The 16,585-nt window shown below is 37.5% G+C and overlaps 1 protein-coding gene across 1 annotated transcript in view; it reads right to left on the minus strand.

Annotated features, from left to right (window-relative positions):
- Positions 1-15,097, minus strand: part of LOC130908687 (gamma-aminobutyric acid receptor subunit rho-3-like) — a 52,377-nt gene extending 37,280 nt beyond the window's left edge. Inside the window, exon 1 of the mRNA XM_057824387.1 lies at positions 14,990-15,097. The gene's annotated coding sequence lies outside the window, so the exon portion shown is untranslated. The remainder of the gene's footprint in view (positions 1-14,989) is intronic.
- Positions 15,098-16,585: the final 1,488 nt, after the last annotated feature.

The following is a 16,585-nucleotide window of genomic DNA, read 5'->3' on the forward strand; positions in this document are numbered from 1 at the left end:
CTACAAAAAGACACACTCATGCATTCGGAAAAAACTTTTTTTTCTTAAAAAAAAATTGTCTGACTTGCACAAAAATACTTGAAAAAACCCAAAAAACACACTCACCAAATTATTTTGTGTTTTTGCAAAAAAAAACATTTTGTGGTAAACCATGTCATACTCGCACGAAAATATCCGTACAATACTTGCAAAAGTGTCGTTATTTAAAAAAAAAAAAAAAATCACAAAAGAATTTTGTGTTCTTGCAAAAAAAAAAATGTTTTCCTTAAAAAAATTCACTTTCGCAAAAGTGTCACAAATTACATAAAAAATGTCACACTTGTGCAGTCGCAAAAAAACTTATTTTTTGGTAAAACATCACACTCACACAAAAATATCTGTACCTGCAAAAATTGCGTTATTAAAACAGATGACTAGGAAAATAATTTGTGCACTTGCAAAAAAAAAAAAATTCATTCACGTTCGCAAAAGTGTCTTCACAAAAAACTAACACTCGCACATAAATATGCGCACTTGCAAAAGTTGCGTTATTAAAAAAAATCCAAATAATTTTGTGTTTTTGCAAAAAAAAATTGCTTTAAAAAAATTAACTCACAAAATTAGTGCACTTGCAAAAAATGGCGTACTCCCCCAAAAATCCACTCAAAAAATACTTTTGCAAGCGTACAAATATTTTTATTGCAATAAAATATTGTCGAACCAAAAATAATTTTTTGCAACTGCACAAAACCTTTTTACGTTCACAAAGAATCTTTACAATCACATTTTTATTTTTTTTTGCAAACACGAATATTCTCTGGCACTAATGTGACAACTCAAACATCTCCATGACAACTGCTAGCTTGCTAAGGGCAAAGTTGATGGACTGTTCAAGCAAGTCTCCAGACTTAAACCCAATCGAAAATCGGTTGGATAGTCTGATGACAGGACAAAAAATTGTGGATAAACAAAATATGGACACTTTGGTCACTTCAAATTGTAGTAAAGTCTAAATTCTTGAGTGATATCCAATAAAAATAAACATGTTTAGAAAAATTCTGAGGAAAGATTTGTAAGCAATAGAGAACATGGACTGCATCATGTCGTGAATGGATATTGCTGACATAAAGCAGTGCGAGCAGCTGTGTAAAAAGCTTGGACGGTGAAACTATGCTGTGTGTGTGGGTGGGATTGAAGGAGAATGCAAGAAATCACTCCCTGAAACAGCTTTTGGTTGAGCTCACACATGAGAACACGCTGAAGAGCGGAGTTTGGAGGTTTAAGGGATCGAGACGTCTCAATTACACTTGTTCTGGACTTTTTCCTGTCAACCGCACAGAATGTTAGTTGACCTGCTTACGGATTTTTGCTTTTCGTTCGACTCGACCGCAAGATGATGAAAATGAGGATGTCTGCGGTGGGCTTGGCGGTCGCCAGCTTCTTGTGGCATCTGGCCACTGGAGGTAGGGAGGATCCTGACAATTCTTTCTTTCCTCAGTGGCAGGAAGTGACACAGATCAAATTCTATGTCGCTGTGCTCAAGTTGGGTTATGTTCAGGTATAGAAGTTTTTTTTCTGGCAAAATTAGAATTTTAGTCCTTACATTTGAAAGGATTTCTACTCCTTACTAGATTAAAATGGACTTGTAACTAAAGATGTCCCGATCGATCTGCATCCGATCACGCCATTTTTCAAAGTATCGGAATCGGCAAAAAAAATATCGGACATGCCTTTTTTTGATATATATATATATATATATATATATATATATATATATATATATATATATATATATATATATATATATATATATATATTTTTTTTTTAATTAAATCGTCTTCTAATTGTATTTAACGTTACAGACAAAATGTCTTACATTCATCCAGAGTCTTTAGTTTTGGCTTAAAGTAGGGCTACCAAATTTATCGCGTAAACGGTGGTAATTAATTTTTAAAAAATTAATCACATGAAAATATTTAATGCAATTAACGCATGCGCTGCATGACCCACTCACGCATTGTCGCGTTCAATCTATAATGGTGCTGTTTTATCTACATATAGAGCTAAAGCCTTAAAATCCCTCTCTCAACAATTAGAAATATTGTGGGAAGCAATGTGGGGAAAACCGGTAGTGGTTGATCTTTTCCTTAACACCCTATGTTACTTCCCAACACAGAGAAGATATATCAATTGGTGCCACTACGCACGGTCATGGTTGCACTTCCCATCATGCATTTGGGCAGAAGAGTTAAATGGCTACAGTATCATTTACTGAAAGCTCAACAAATACACTAGATGGCAATATTTAGTCACAATATACAAAGTCACATTTATCCTTTAAGAATTACAAGTCTTTCTATCCGTGGATCCCTCTCACAGACAGAATGTTAATAATGTAAATGCCATCTTGAGGATTTATTGTCATAATAAACAAATACAGTACTCATGTACTGTATGTTGAATGTATATATTCGTCCGAGTTTTATTCATTTTTTTCTTAATGCATTGCCAAAATGTATGTGATCAGGAAAAATTATCGGGAATGATTGGAATTGAATCGGGAGCAGAAAAGAAGCAATCGTATCGGGAAATATCGGGATTGGCAGATACTCAAACTAAAACGATCGGATCGGGAGCAAAAAAACATGATCGGAACAACCCTACTTGTAACTATTAACTCCTGCTAATGACGTGACATTTGAAACTAGATGAGTACTCACAGAGAGCAGACTAGCAGCAGAATTCACAGCTTTGCCATTTTTTGTAGAGTGGGCACTCACTTTAACTCATTTGCTCCGAAAAAGGTATGCATACGTTCTATTTTTAATTGTTTCAGTGTCCCAAAAACGTATTTATACATCTTTTACAATTTTTTCACAAGAGGCATCTCTAGGTTCTGATGCAACTTCGCTCCAAAGCACAATGCTCAAAATCCATTTTAAAGCAACAAAACTGGCCACTGGAGGGCAGTAGCGCATTTGGTAAGAACTCATATCGAACCATGAAGGGAAGTGAAGTGAAGAGAAATAGTCAGGAAACGGAAGTTGGAAGAAGTAAGAAGCATGAGAAAAATGTGGAGAACGATGTAAAACACAAGGTAAACGACACTGGAGGAGTGTTTTGTAAAGAAGATGACACAATCGTGAAAGAAAGATTAAAAAATCTATCTTAATGAGACAGGTGGTGATGAGCGAAAAGTTTACCCCATCTGCCGAGACAGCCGCGGCCACGACAGCATCATCTCTCAGTTCAATAGTTTAGTTATGTGTAAATAAATTGTTACTATGCTATCAAAAGCTCTATTTGTCTTGTTGTTTTTGTTATTTTGTAGAAGGAAACCCTTATTCAGATGTTTGGGATGTCACAAAAGCAAAAAATTGCTGTGTTAAAGTCAAAGTTATGTTTGAAATGTATGCTTTTACAAAAAGCTTAATTTCTCAGTTTTTTCATCCGAAATTGGAAAATTGCTCAAACAGAGCTATTTTCTAATGTATGGAGGTATATTTGTGTGTTGTTCAATCAAAAAAAAAGTTGCTTCAATCAAATAAAAAGTTGCTTCAATCAAAATATACATTTTCAATCGAAGAAAAAGTCACTTCAATCAAAAAAAATGTGTTTGAATGCACAAATAAATTTGAAACTCCCAAAAATATATTTGTAAACAATTTTTCTCAGAATTTTTTTTTTTTTTTTTTTAAGTCAAGGGTTTTTTGGATTGAAACAACATTTTTGATTGGAGTCATGTAATTTTGCGCTTGGACCACATTTTGGCTAGGACATTTGTGTCTTTACTATTCAATCAAAATATAAGTTGCTTCAAAAATATATAAATATAAAATAACATAATATAAAATATTTTTTTCAAAAGAAAAATCACTTCAATCAAAAAAAAAAAAAAAATCAATCGTAGAAAAAATGGTTTGAACTTTTTTTTTGATTGAATAATAAAGACACAAATGTACCTCCATACTAATGGTGATTTCTTAAGAATGGAAAAAGATATGAACTAACTTTTTTTTTCCTGCTGAAAGAAGAGAGTCTAATCTTTCTTTTAGTGGGTTCCATGTTTATATAGCAATGGAACAGAATTTTCTGTGGGCCTTGCAAAATCAGTCAAAATCCAGTAAAACGGCCAGGAGCGAAGGTGAAAATGGCTGGGAGTGAATGAGTTAAGTATGAAACTAGTAATGATGACATTCCATTTTGGACCTAAGTGACTTTTGACCTCATGAACAACAACAACAACAAAAATCATCTCTTCCGTTTGATATTATAAACATATACTACAAGTAATAATCCCAATCTTCGTCTTCAGTTAACGCAAAATGTTTTCTGACCTCTGTGACCTTTGACCTAATGACAAAATGCAATGACCTCTTCTGTTTCGTATTACGAACATATCCGACTAGTTTATCAATCCCTTTGAGTTTTTGGGAATTTCGTTTTTTGACTTCTTTGACCTTTGACCCCATGACAAAGAATGTAATGACTTCTTCTGTTTAATTTTCCAAAGATATTCTGCTATGCTATTTTATCTGTTCTTGGGTTCAAGCAACACTAGGAAGCTTTTCAACCTTTATAAAATATTTTCCTAACGTTTGTGATGATATGTTGACTGACAACTAGTTGAATGACACCTCATTCATATCTTGACGGGGTCTGTATCGCTTTCACCAGCACTAACTTTGAGGAGGGTGGCAGGAACCACACAAAAAAACCACAAATGTGCTGACTGCTTTACGGCATACGTCACTTCCCTCTTTCCTCATTTATTATAAAGACGGTGCTAATGCTTTTGCACAAATTCTCCAAAGATGGCAGAGTAACAAAAGAGACAAAAAGTTTTGGAAACAGAAAAGTCTTTAAATCCGTCTGCAGGCGACCGGGAGATCATGATTTTATGACACTGCGCGGGTGTGCTCCGGTCCCCATGGGAAACGCAGTCTTCCTTAAAGCAAAACACTACCGCTTTTGTCCACCGGCGTCGCTAAAATCAACCAAAACTGAAAAGTTACCTCATGTTGGTTTAATGCGAAATTTGTTTTCTAACCTCTGTGACCTTTGACCTGTTGACAAAATGCAATGACCTCTTCTGTTTCATATTACGAACATATCCGACTAGTTTATCAATCCCTTTGAGTTTTTGGGAAATTCATTTTTTTGACTTCTTTGACCCCATGACAAAGAATGTAATGACCTCCTCTATTTCATATTACAAAGATACAAATGTTACAAAGATACAAAACTACAAATGTGCTGACTGCTTTACGGCATACGTCACTTCCCCCTTTCCTCATTTATTATAAAAACGGATGTTGGTGCTAATGCTTTCGCACGAATTCTGCAAAGATGGCAGAGTAACAAAAGAGACAAAGCGTTCTGGAAACAGAAAAGTCTTTCAATCCGTCTGCAGGCGACCGGGAGATCATGATTTTATGACACTGTGCGGGTGTGCGCCGGTCTCCATGGGAAGCGCAGTCTTCAAAGCAAAACACTACCTCTTTTGTCCACCGGCGTCTCTAAAATCAACCAAAACTGAAAAGTTACCTCATGTTGGTTTAATGCGAAATTTGTTTTCTGACCATTGTGACCTTTTGTTTCTTATTATAAACATATCCTGCAAGTAATAATTCTATTTTTTATGAGTTAACGTGAAATTTGTTTTATGACCTCGAGGAACTTTGACCTCATGACCCCAAAAATATTTAACGACCTCTTCTGTTTCATATTACACATTCTGCTAGTTTGATAATCCCTTCATATGTTGTTGAGTTAACGCAAAATTTCTGACCTCTGTGACCTTTGACACCAAAATGTAATCATCTCTTCCGTTTCGCATGAACTCACTTACTGCCATCGACAGTGCTAGACATCAATCCATTTGAACTTGGATGACTGGCATTGAGAGATCATATTTCATTGCCATCGACAGTGCTAGACGTCGAATATAATTGGACTGAGGAGCTAGCGGTGAACTCCCAGTCAAAATAGATTTGAAGTCTAGCCCTATCAAAAGCAGCCAATAAGTTAAAAAACCTCCATGAGAATACAATACTAGGGCTGTCAAAATGATAACATTAACGGGTGGTAATAATTTTTTAAAATTAATCACATTAAAATATTTGACGCAATTAACGCACATGCCCCACTCAAACAGACTAAAATGACAGTGCAGTGTAATGTCCGCTTGTTACTTGTTTTTTGGTGTTTGGCTCCCTCTGATGGCGCTTGGGTCCAACTGATTTTATGGGTTAGTACCATGAGTGAGTGTGTAATTATTGACATCAACAATGGCGGGCTACTAGTTTATTTTTTGATTGAAAATTTTACAAATTTTAATAAAACGAAAACATTAAGAGGGGTTTTAATATAAAATTTCTATAATTTGTACTAACATTTATCTTTTAAGAACTACAAGTCTTTCTATCCATGGATCACTTTAAGAAAATGTTATTAATGTTAATGCCATCTTGTTGATTTATTGTTATAATCAACAAATACAGTACTTATGTACCATATGTTGAATGTACTGGACTGTCTCAGGAAATTAGAATACACAATATTCTAATTTTCTGAGACAGTCCTGTATATTGTTCTATGTAAAGGACGTCAGCCAAGGTCGGCCCCCCACATTTTTACCACGCCAAATCTGGTCCCCTTTGCAAAAAGTTTGGACACCCCTGCTTTAAATGGTGGATTAATGTACAGGACTGTCTCAGAAAATTAGAATATTGTGTATTCTAATTTTCTGAGACAGTCCAGTATATATCTGTCTTGTGTCTTATCTTTCCATTCCAACAATAATTTACAAAAAAATATGGCATATTTTATAGATGGTTTGAATTGCGATTAATTACGATTAATTAATTTTTAAGCTGTAATTAACTCGATTAAAAATTTTAATCGTTTGACAGTCCTATACAATACTGGTATATCTTTACTATTGAAACAAAACCAATTTCAGTCTTGATGGTACTGATGTTTTCCAGATCTCGACGTTTGGTGTCGGTGGAATACCAGCTGCGTTTTAGAGGTAAACTTTACTATCGGAGATGAAATAGTCATCAACTGGCAACAGCAGTCAAAGGCGGGGAAAGTCTACGTTCATTCGTTCTACAATGAAGCCGACCAGTTGTCCAACCAGAACGAGCGCTTCAAGGGTAGAACGTCGCTGTTCAAGGAAAACCTCAAAGAGGGGAACGCATCTCTGCTGTTGAAGAACATTGTCGTTGGAGATGAAGGGAGGTACATGTGCAACGTGGAGACCCTCACGGGAAGAGCTGAGGTCTATCTTCAACTCCATGTGGATGGTAAGCCTTTGCGGACCAGTTGATTGGTCATTTCCCTTCCTAGAATTGAGACTTTTTTGCTTTCCAGCTCCAGTCGCAACAATCTTAATTGAAGAAATTGAGAAGAAACTAATCTGCAGCACAGAAGATACTTTCCCTCAACCAAAACTCCACTGGTCCACTGAGCCTGCGCTGCCTTACACCCTCCAAGGCGACACGTTCTACGACAACACGATTAAGCAACTTTACGACATCGATGGCATTGTCAAACTCCAGGATGACGCGGAACCTGACGTGGAATACATTTGCGACATCAGCAACTCCAGAAGCAGCAGGAGAGGCACGTGGAGGAAGACAAGTGAGATGTTCTACTCGCCACACCTGAGCCAGTGTTGTTTTTGGAAGCCCTTTTAATTTTCGCCTTAGTCTTTTCGACGAAATAGTCCTTAGTCAAAATCATAATTTAGTCATTTCAAAATGGTATTTGTCTTTGTTTGATTTTGATATACGAATACTGAAAAGGTTTTCATATGTCAAAATTCAAAAGGTTTCAGACCCTCCCCCAGCACCCGAAAAAAATAAAGATTTCCAACCACTTTGAATGAATATTTACAGACGAACACAAATTGTGGCGACTATAAGGACGCCAACTTTGTGAGAGTTTTCCAATGGTTTTACAGTGATCCCTCATTTTTCGCACTTGAAGGGAACCAGAACCCAGCCCAATAAGTGAAAAACCGCGCCCCCACCCCCCAAAATATTGTCTTTTTGTTTTTTGTTTGTGTGTTCAAAGTATTTATTCAGATTTAAGACTGGAAAAAAGATTATGGGATATTTACACCAAAAGATAACTGATAACACTTCATTTGACACCGGCATCATCAGACTGTCATAAGACCAAATGAACTACCATAAAGCTTAGAACCAATTGGCTGCAAAGCTTCATTGCTTCAAGAAGCTTCATTTGCTCCCTTTTAGGAGACAGTCAACCTCTGCTGCCACCTGCTGTAAACAATGTTGTCGTCAAACATGCCTCCTAGCATGCATTGCACTAATACAGACGTAAACAACGATTAAATTTGATGTTCTGTGCTAATTATTTATTCAGTTATTGTTCTAGTTGTTTCATTAATTGCTAGTTATGGTATTTGGTAACACTTTATTTGAAAGTGGTGTCATAAGACAGCCATCAGACCGGCATAATTATGACATGACATTGCCATGAGCATGAATAAACGCATATTGCAGATGTCATTTTGTGTAATCCGGCATATTATCTCACTTTGAATGGATGTAAAAGATCCGAGCTGGACATAAATGGAGTTGGTGACATCATTTGCTGGATGACTTACTAACATTGGTCATAAGCATTCATTAAGACGCATGATAGTGTCATGTCATAATTATGACTGTCTTATGGCAGTCTTATGATGCTGCTGTCAAATAAAGTGTTCCCTATTAACCCAATAAATCAACAAATAAGCCGCACTGGACTATAAACCACAGTATTCAAAATGAGGGGGAAAAAGTTGCGGCTTATAGTCCCAAAATTACAGTATATATTTTAATAACTGGTTTATAAGCACTTAAAATGTAATGATTATGATAAGTTTTAAACATGTTACTGTCCTACCATATTATTTTAAAACAAAAATAACGTAGAAAATGCTTCTTTATTAAATGCTTCATTGAGGGAGTCCACTCAAATCCGCTCACGCTGCTCACTTACACACAATGAGTTGCCACAGCAAGTGTTTAACAAGCTAAACGATGATTGACACATGCGGCGCTTTGAAATTTGGGCTTCCAAGCGTCTTTGGCAAGATCAAACCTTAACATCTGTCAATCAATCGTTAACTTTAACAAGCAACTCCAGTGCACTGCCTGAGAAAGAAGAAGAAAAGCAACAAGAGGGAGAGTGAGACGACATGATCGCATCGGGACAGCTCACCTGTATTTATTAATTTTTTTAATTAAAAAAAAAATCAGCAATGGACAGAGGGCGCGAAGTAGTGAGGGATCACTGTATTTGCAACCAGAAGCACAAAGCTCTACTACTATAAGCCGTAGCTGACCAAGAAACAAAACAACACAACAACAGTTTAAGAGGATGCTCGCTAGGCTAAAGTTAATGCTAATGCTAAAGGGAACGCTATGCTAACACTACGAGTTACACTAAGTGTGTGATGATCACTCAGCACAGACGTTTACTGGACTGTCTCAGAAAATTAGAATACACAATATTCTAATTTTCTGAGACAGTCCTGTACATTAATCCACCATTTAAAGCAGGGGTGTCCAAACTTTTTGCAAAGGGGACCAGATTTGGCGTGGTAAAAATGTGGGGGGCCGACCTTGGCTGACGTCCTTTACATAGAACAATATACAGGACTGTCTCAGAAAATTAGAATATTGTGTATTCTAATTTCCTGAGACAGTCCAGTAAAGGCTAAAGCAACATTGCTTATTGTCACTTACCAAAATGTGAAAACAAATCTCACCATGTGTATCAAAACGAGCGAGCCTGGAGCGCAGTTTGCCTTGAAGAACGTCATTGTGTACACGTCTTTGGCAGTGACAGTCAGGGTGGGTATGGGGCGATAGACATGTCACAAATAGTGATAAAACCGAAACACTGCTACAATGCATGCCAACTAACAACACGTACAATAAGAAAATGTCACAAATTGTGAACATATGACAGAAACTATGATGCATTTTCGTGTCTTAGTTTTCCAGGACACGTTTTTAGCTTGTCTCGTTATCGTCATCATTGAAAAAAACAACAATACTGAGAGCTTTTCCGTTTGTCACAAAGCGATTAAATCTGAAATGAATTCCGTCTCCTCCCAGCTTTGAACATCTCCCACTCAGCGAAGAGGATCGAGTGTGCACCCGTGAATGATGAAAGCAGCCTCGTGTGGACCTTCAACTACACCGACGTGATAGTTAGCAGGCACGCCGGCCAGAAATACAACATCACAGACGACTGGGGGAAGTACGTGAAGGACGTGTCGGATGACGGAAGCCTCTATTTACGAGACCTGACACCCGACCGAAGCGGAACGTACAAGTGCGCTCGGAGTAACGCCACGCAAACGAGCTTTAATGTCGTTTTCTTAAGGGTGAAGAAGCACGGTGAGATCAGCGCAACGTTAAGTCAAAACTCGCTAATTCACGAAAATTCTGAATCACATTGTACTCTTTATTTTCAGGTTACCCCAAAGCGGTGCGCGTTGAAGTGTGGGTGGTGGTAGCGCTGTTATCAATCGTTTTGCCGTGTATTACGTATTGTGTCCTGAAGAAATGTGAGCGCTGCTGCCACTGTAATCAGAAGTCAAGCCAAAGGGAAGGAGTCTTGTAAGACTTTCTCAGGTAAGAAGCGCAAGTAAAAACTGAACTTGACATCCGTGAAGTTGGCCACCCATCAGACGCGATTTATATAAAAATGATGTCCATCGCTTGTGCTGCGATCCTTATTTACTGTAAATTTACAATTCTTTTATCGATCAAACTGAGGTCAACCAACCCCACATTTTTTATTAGAAATTGCTTAAAATGGCGTCAAACGTTTATGCTTTGTTTGTGCTGTAAAAATGTCAATTTGTGCTGCTATTGTTTATGAGCAGGGGTGAAAGTGGGCCAGAACGGTCAGGAACACAGTTCCGGTATAAGATACAGGGCCGGAACGCAGTTCCGGTACACAGTGCTTTGATTCCGAAAATATGACGGCAACTGTCAAAACGCTGTTTAAAAAAATAAATAAATAAATGCTAAGCTGCACACATGCATTTCATCTCCAAGAAGAAAACAGTCAACCAACATCAGATTTACATACACAAGTGTTAAGAACAAGCATGATAAAGTGACAAAAAAGGGCAATGCAACATAAAATGGATCAAATCTTTAAGCGCAACGAACGTTAGGCTACTTATTCATTTCCTTATGATTTAAAAAATGTTTGCGTGATCTTCAAAATATATTCCATTTCACTCTGCATCATATACTGTAAGTCATTTGTACTTATTTTTGTGAATGTATATCCGTATTTTTCTAACTATAACTCGCAGTTTTTTTTCCACAGTTTGGCTGGGGATGCGACATATACTCTGGGACGACTTATGTGTGAAATTATTAACACATTACTAAATAATTTCACATGTTATTTTGGAGTGACACTGCTGGTTTGGTAAACTTGTTAGCATGTTCTTTATGCTATAGTTATCTGAATTACTCTCAATAGCTATGTTACGTTAACATACCGACCACGTTCGCTTTTCGTTGTTCATTCATCATGTAACATTATCATACTGTACACTTACTCAGCATGTTGTTCTCTATTGTATTTTTATTCTAAATTGCCTTTCAAGATGACATATCTGTTCTATGTGTTGTAATTTATCAAGTAAATTTCCCCCCAAAATGCGACTTATATTCCAGTGCGACTCATATATTTTTTTTCCTCTTCGTTGGGCATTTTATGGCTGGTGCGACTTATACTCAGGTGCGACTTATAGTCCGAAAAATACGGTACTTATGTCTTTATTATATAAAAAAAACAAAGAGTAAATGTGTTCTGAATGTATGTTACTTATATCTTTGTTATTAAAAAAAAAAAAGTAAATGTTTACATTAACTTCAATTTTGATATACATCCTATGTTCTTAAATAGTTAAAATTGAGATTTGGCATTTAGTATGTGAGGAAATGAGGGAAAATAAAAATTAGGAGATGGAGGTTGGGGTTATTGCTGTTTTTGGTAACTTTTATTTTAATCATTGAAAAAATAAAATTTTGAATGAAAATCAATTTTGTATGTGTTATAGAAATAACTGTGCTAAAACAGTTTTCTTTGCATTTCAGTAGTTTAAGAGGTTTGACACCCTTCACCCTCCAAAAATGAAATAAAAAAAAAAAAAAATAGATAAAATTTCTGGCTCCGTGGCGACCTTCACGTCGGGGAGTTCCGGTAAGACATTCTAGCCACTTTCACCCCTGTTTATAAGATATTGAGATATTAATTTCAAGTAATCACGACACTCGCAGCTTTTCTGCGTCTGATGGAGCATACCAACTCTCTCAACAATAGAGGGGTCTCCCAACAAGTAGCGCAAACGTAGCACAAACAAATGGGACCCCTTCAGTTCCATTTTGTGGGGCTTGAGATATTGTGCTATGTTTGCGCTAGTTGTTGGGACACCCCTCTGTTATTGAGAGAGTTGGTATGCTCCGGCAGCCGCGACGGAGGGGCTGTGACTGATGTCTTCAGACGAAATTAATATCTCAATGTCTCAAAAACGATAGCAGCACAAACAAAACATTTTACAGCACAAACCTAGAACAAACGAATGGAACCATTGTGGTTCCGTTACGCCGTAGTGACGCCATCACTCGAAATTAATATGTCAATATTTAAAAAATGATAGCAGCACAAATTAAAAAAATTAACAGCACACACCAGCTCAAACGTAGCACAAACGATTGACATTGTTTTTGTATAAATTTGCGTCTGTTGGTGTGATTGGCTGTCAAGGAAGAGTAAAGAACTAGAACCAACCACACGACAGCTCTGGATGCTAACAATCTACATAATTATATTGGGAAATGTTTGAAAACGCAATATGCTTACCTTGAATATCTGCTAATAAAACCGGAGTTCCAAACAGCATACTCTCGCTCCCAACTGGAGTTCCCAACAGAACTCTCTCGCGTCACCAGTTTTGCCCAACTTTTGTCTTATCAGGTATTTGCTGCACGCATTTCTCCCTGATGCTCGTCTTGTGAACGACCAACAGTGCTGTCCTGCTCTTCACTTTTCAGATCTGGTTCAAATAGGAAGGGTAGAACTGACGACATGTTGGGAAAGCTAACGAGTGACACGCTGGAATTTCGGCAACGGGACCGGTGACGTCACGCACTGCGACGTAACAAGAATGACGACCTATCACTTAAAATAATTTTACAAACTTTATTGAAACAAAAACATTAAGAGGGGTTTTAATATCAAATTATTATAACTAATACTAACATTTATCTTTTAAGAATTACTTGTCTTAAAAATAAAGATCCCTTTAAGGTGCCTTCCAACCTAAAGTGGTAAATCGGTACTGTATGCTTCTCTGTTGTCTCTTTTGTTACTATATTGTACTTACTGACAAAATAAACAGGTCGTTTGTTAATAGGTGTCATTTATGTTCATGCCATTTCTTCTGTTTTATGTCACTCTGTGTTTACATGTGGTGACCATTTGGAAAATCACCCACATGAGAACAAAATTTCCTACTGAATGTTAAAAATTAATTCAGTTTCATTGTAAATTTCTATGGTCCTAGATCATTCTGCTGTCATAAAGCAATGTGACTGAACAGCTATCTAAAGTATGTGACGTGATAAAGGAGTGTTTGGGTGTGTTCTGAGAAGCAATTCAAGGCCTCACTGAATCAGCTGTTCGTCAGAATACAAGTGAAAATGTAGGCAGAATTCCGAGATTTTAAAAGATCAAAAGTTTATTTGCACTTCTTTCGGACTTGGCAGAATGTTTTTTTGATCTGTTTGTGGAGTTTTGGACTTTTGACACAAGATGTTAATGAGGACATATGCGGCAGGCTTCCTGATCGCGACGTTGTATTGGCAAAGTATCATTGGAGGTAAGAAGGAACTCGACAATTTTTTATTTTTTTTAGGCTCAGTACAAGCTCCTTGTTGTTGTACTCATATTTTCCGGTGAAGCATTTCTTTTTTTGACAACTTTACTCCTTACATTTACAAACTGAAAATGGACTTGTGACTTTCAACGTGAGCTGACAACAGATAACCATGGAAATCATGGTCATGACTGATTGAGAGAGGCGAACAAACAGACCGCTAAATCTAATCTTATAAAACACATACACGAAAAGTATTTTTTTCAGTTTGTATGATCACATTTCATGTCAAGTAAAATTTACAGTTGTTATATTTAAATACACACAGGAGTACAAGTAATTCACAAGTTGATAGTGTAGCTTCTTAGAGAATCAATGCTGGAATTGTTCGACTCTTGCAAGACAATTCCCAAGTTTTTATTTCATTTTCAATTGCTTGTTTTATTGTGTGTATTCTACAAACCCTTTTTTTCCTGTCATGACTGAACTATGATCTCAATCAAGTAGTATATGAATCACAGCAGGGATTGATTTCAACAGCAAAAAGGAAGCAATACATTCTATTTGACTTCTTATTTGTGGCACTTTTTAAAAAACATTCTAATGTTAATCCACAGTTTAAATACTCAAAATATTACTATGAATCTCAATAATATTAAAATTACTTTGAAAGTACCGATACCGATATTAATAGCGGGCTGTGTGGTATCGACCAATACTGTACCAATACCTCGGTTTTTTTTTTGTTTTGTTTTTTAAATACAAAATACAGTGGTACCTCTACATACGAAGTTAATTCGTTCCAGGACCTTGTTGTAAGTCGTAATGGTCGTAGGTTTAGCAGGATTTTCTCATAAGAATACATTATAATTCCATTAATTCGTTCTACAGCCCGAAAACCTACACTAAATCCTTAATAAATGCTGCTGGTACAATTACAAATGGCAATAACACATAGCAAAACAAATAAATTATAGATAAAAATCGGAATATTAATATCATAATAATTCCTGTAATAATGTAACTAATAAAGTTCTAATGTGGTGGGTGTGTTTTGCGTGCTGCAATTGAACGCACCTGTGGCTGACGTGACAAAGTGAGAGAGGTGTGGTTGGGATTTTACTTTCTCTTTGGCGTCAGATGCAGCTGTTGTTGACAGTAGGCGTGTTCTGTTGCACAAGTTCTGAAATAAATGATTAAAAACCAAATGAAGCTGGTGATTTCATTGGCGACATTACCACAATAATAATTACCACCTCAACTAATAGAGACTGGCGAACAGAGGTTGAAGGAGGGCCGTCGAGATCGTACACATTCTATGGCCGTATTGTCGAGCCAGTTCACGGACGCGTACGCCATTTTTGTCTGATGTCCATCTTCATTTCAATGGTAAGCGTCACCTTTTTGATTTTTTTTCACCACCTGCACGAACATTGTTGGAACCCATGTTGATTTCTCTCACAAGAAAATCCGCCGTACGTCCATCTTAGGGCAAAACAAACTGCGGCCCTGTCATAAATCGTATTTCGAGCATGTCGTCGGATGTCGAAACAAATCGCGAGTCAAATTTTACGTCGGATGTCGAAAAAATCTTGTGTCGAAGCGATTGTATGTCAAGGTACCACTGTATATAAATTTTTCTTTCTACTAAATTTCAGTAAACTCAAATGTAAGTAACTGTATTTTCCTATACAGATATCCCGCGTTTTTCGCGATTAATGGGGACCAGAACTCGCCGCGATAAAGGAAAAACTGCGAAGTAACGCCCCCCGAAAAAATAAAATAAAATTTGTGTGTGTGTGTTCAATAGATTTATTCAGATTTAGCATAGGATAGCATAGCACTTTTCCTTATCCAAAAGTAAATAATAATAAATAAATAAAAACGTAGGTATGTACGTAATATATTTTAATAAATGTTTTTTTTTTAAATTAATTAATTCATTCATTTATTTTATTTTTTATACCTGGCCTGTTCAGCTGTTTGACATGGAGAATGGAAGTCCAAGTGTCCGGTTGGTCTGAACAGTTTCAATGTTTCACATTGAGAGTATGACACACTCCCATTGTGATCATTCAACATACCTTGTTTATTATGACAAAGCAGCGAACAGGAAGGGGTTATGGGGGAACAGAAGAAAAGAAACACAAACAAAAACTAGAAATACATTGAACCCCTACACTAACTATGAATATGTTGGTGCTATTGTCAGCTAGATGTATTTCTGGTGACACCATGTGGGGGGCCTGTTGACCAGGGAAAGAAGGGGAGGGGGCTGGCGGAGTCTATAAGATAAGTGACTGGGAGGGGTGGAGTGTACACAAATCAGCTCTGTGATCTAGAAACCAGTAATCGTGTGAATCCCTTGTGAGCGTGAGCCCGTCGGCAACCGACCCTATGCCGCCCCATCGTCCATCCCGTCACCAGGGCCTCCCACCCGAGCGGAGACGCAGCGCGGGCGCCTCCCCAGGGCCACGGCCCCCAACCAGCCAGCCCGGGGCGGGAGTCAGCGCAGCCCATCCCTCCTCCCGCAGCCCAGCAAAGGGGCCATCGTCACCCCCCGGGATCGGTGGACCACCCGCGTCCCCATCAACTGGCCTTCAGGGATGGGAAGATGGGACGCACCACTGACCTCAAAAGAAATCCGCGATGGACTGAGGGCGTGAAGTTTGA

The sequence above is a fragment of the Corythoichthys intestinalis genome, chromosome 20, assembly GCF_030265065.1.
Source record: "Corythoichthys intestinalis isolate RoL2023-P3 chromosome 20, ASM3026506v1, whole genome shotgun sequence".
NCBI lineage: Eukaryota > Metazoa > Chordata > Actinopteri > Syngnathiformes > Syngnathidae > Corythoichthys > Corythoichthys intestinalis.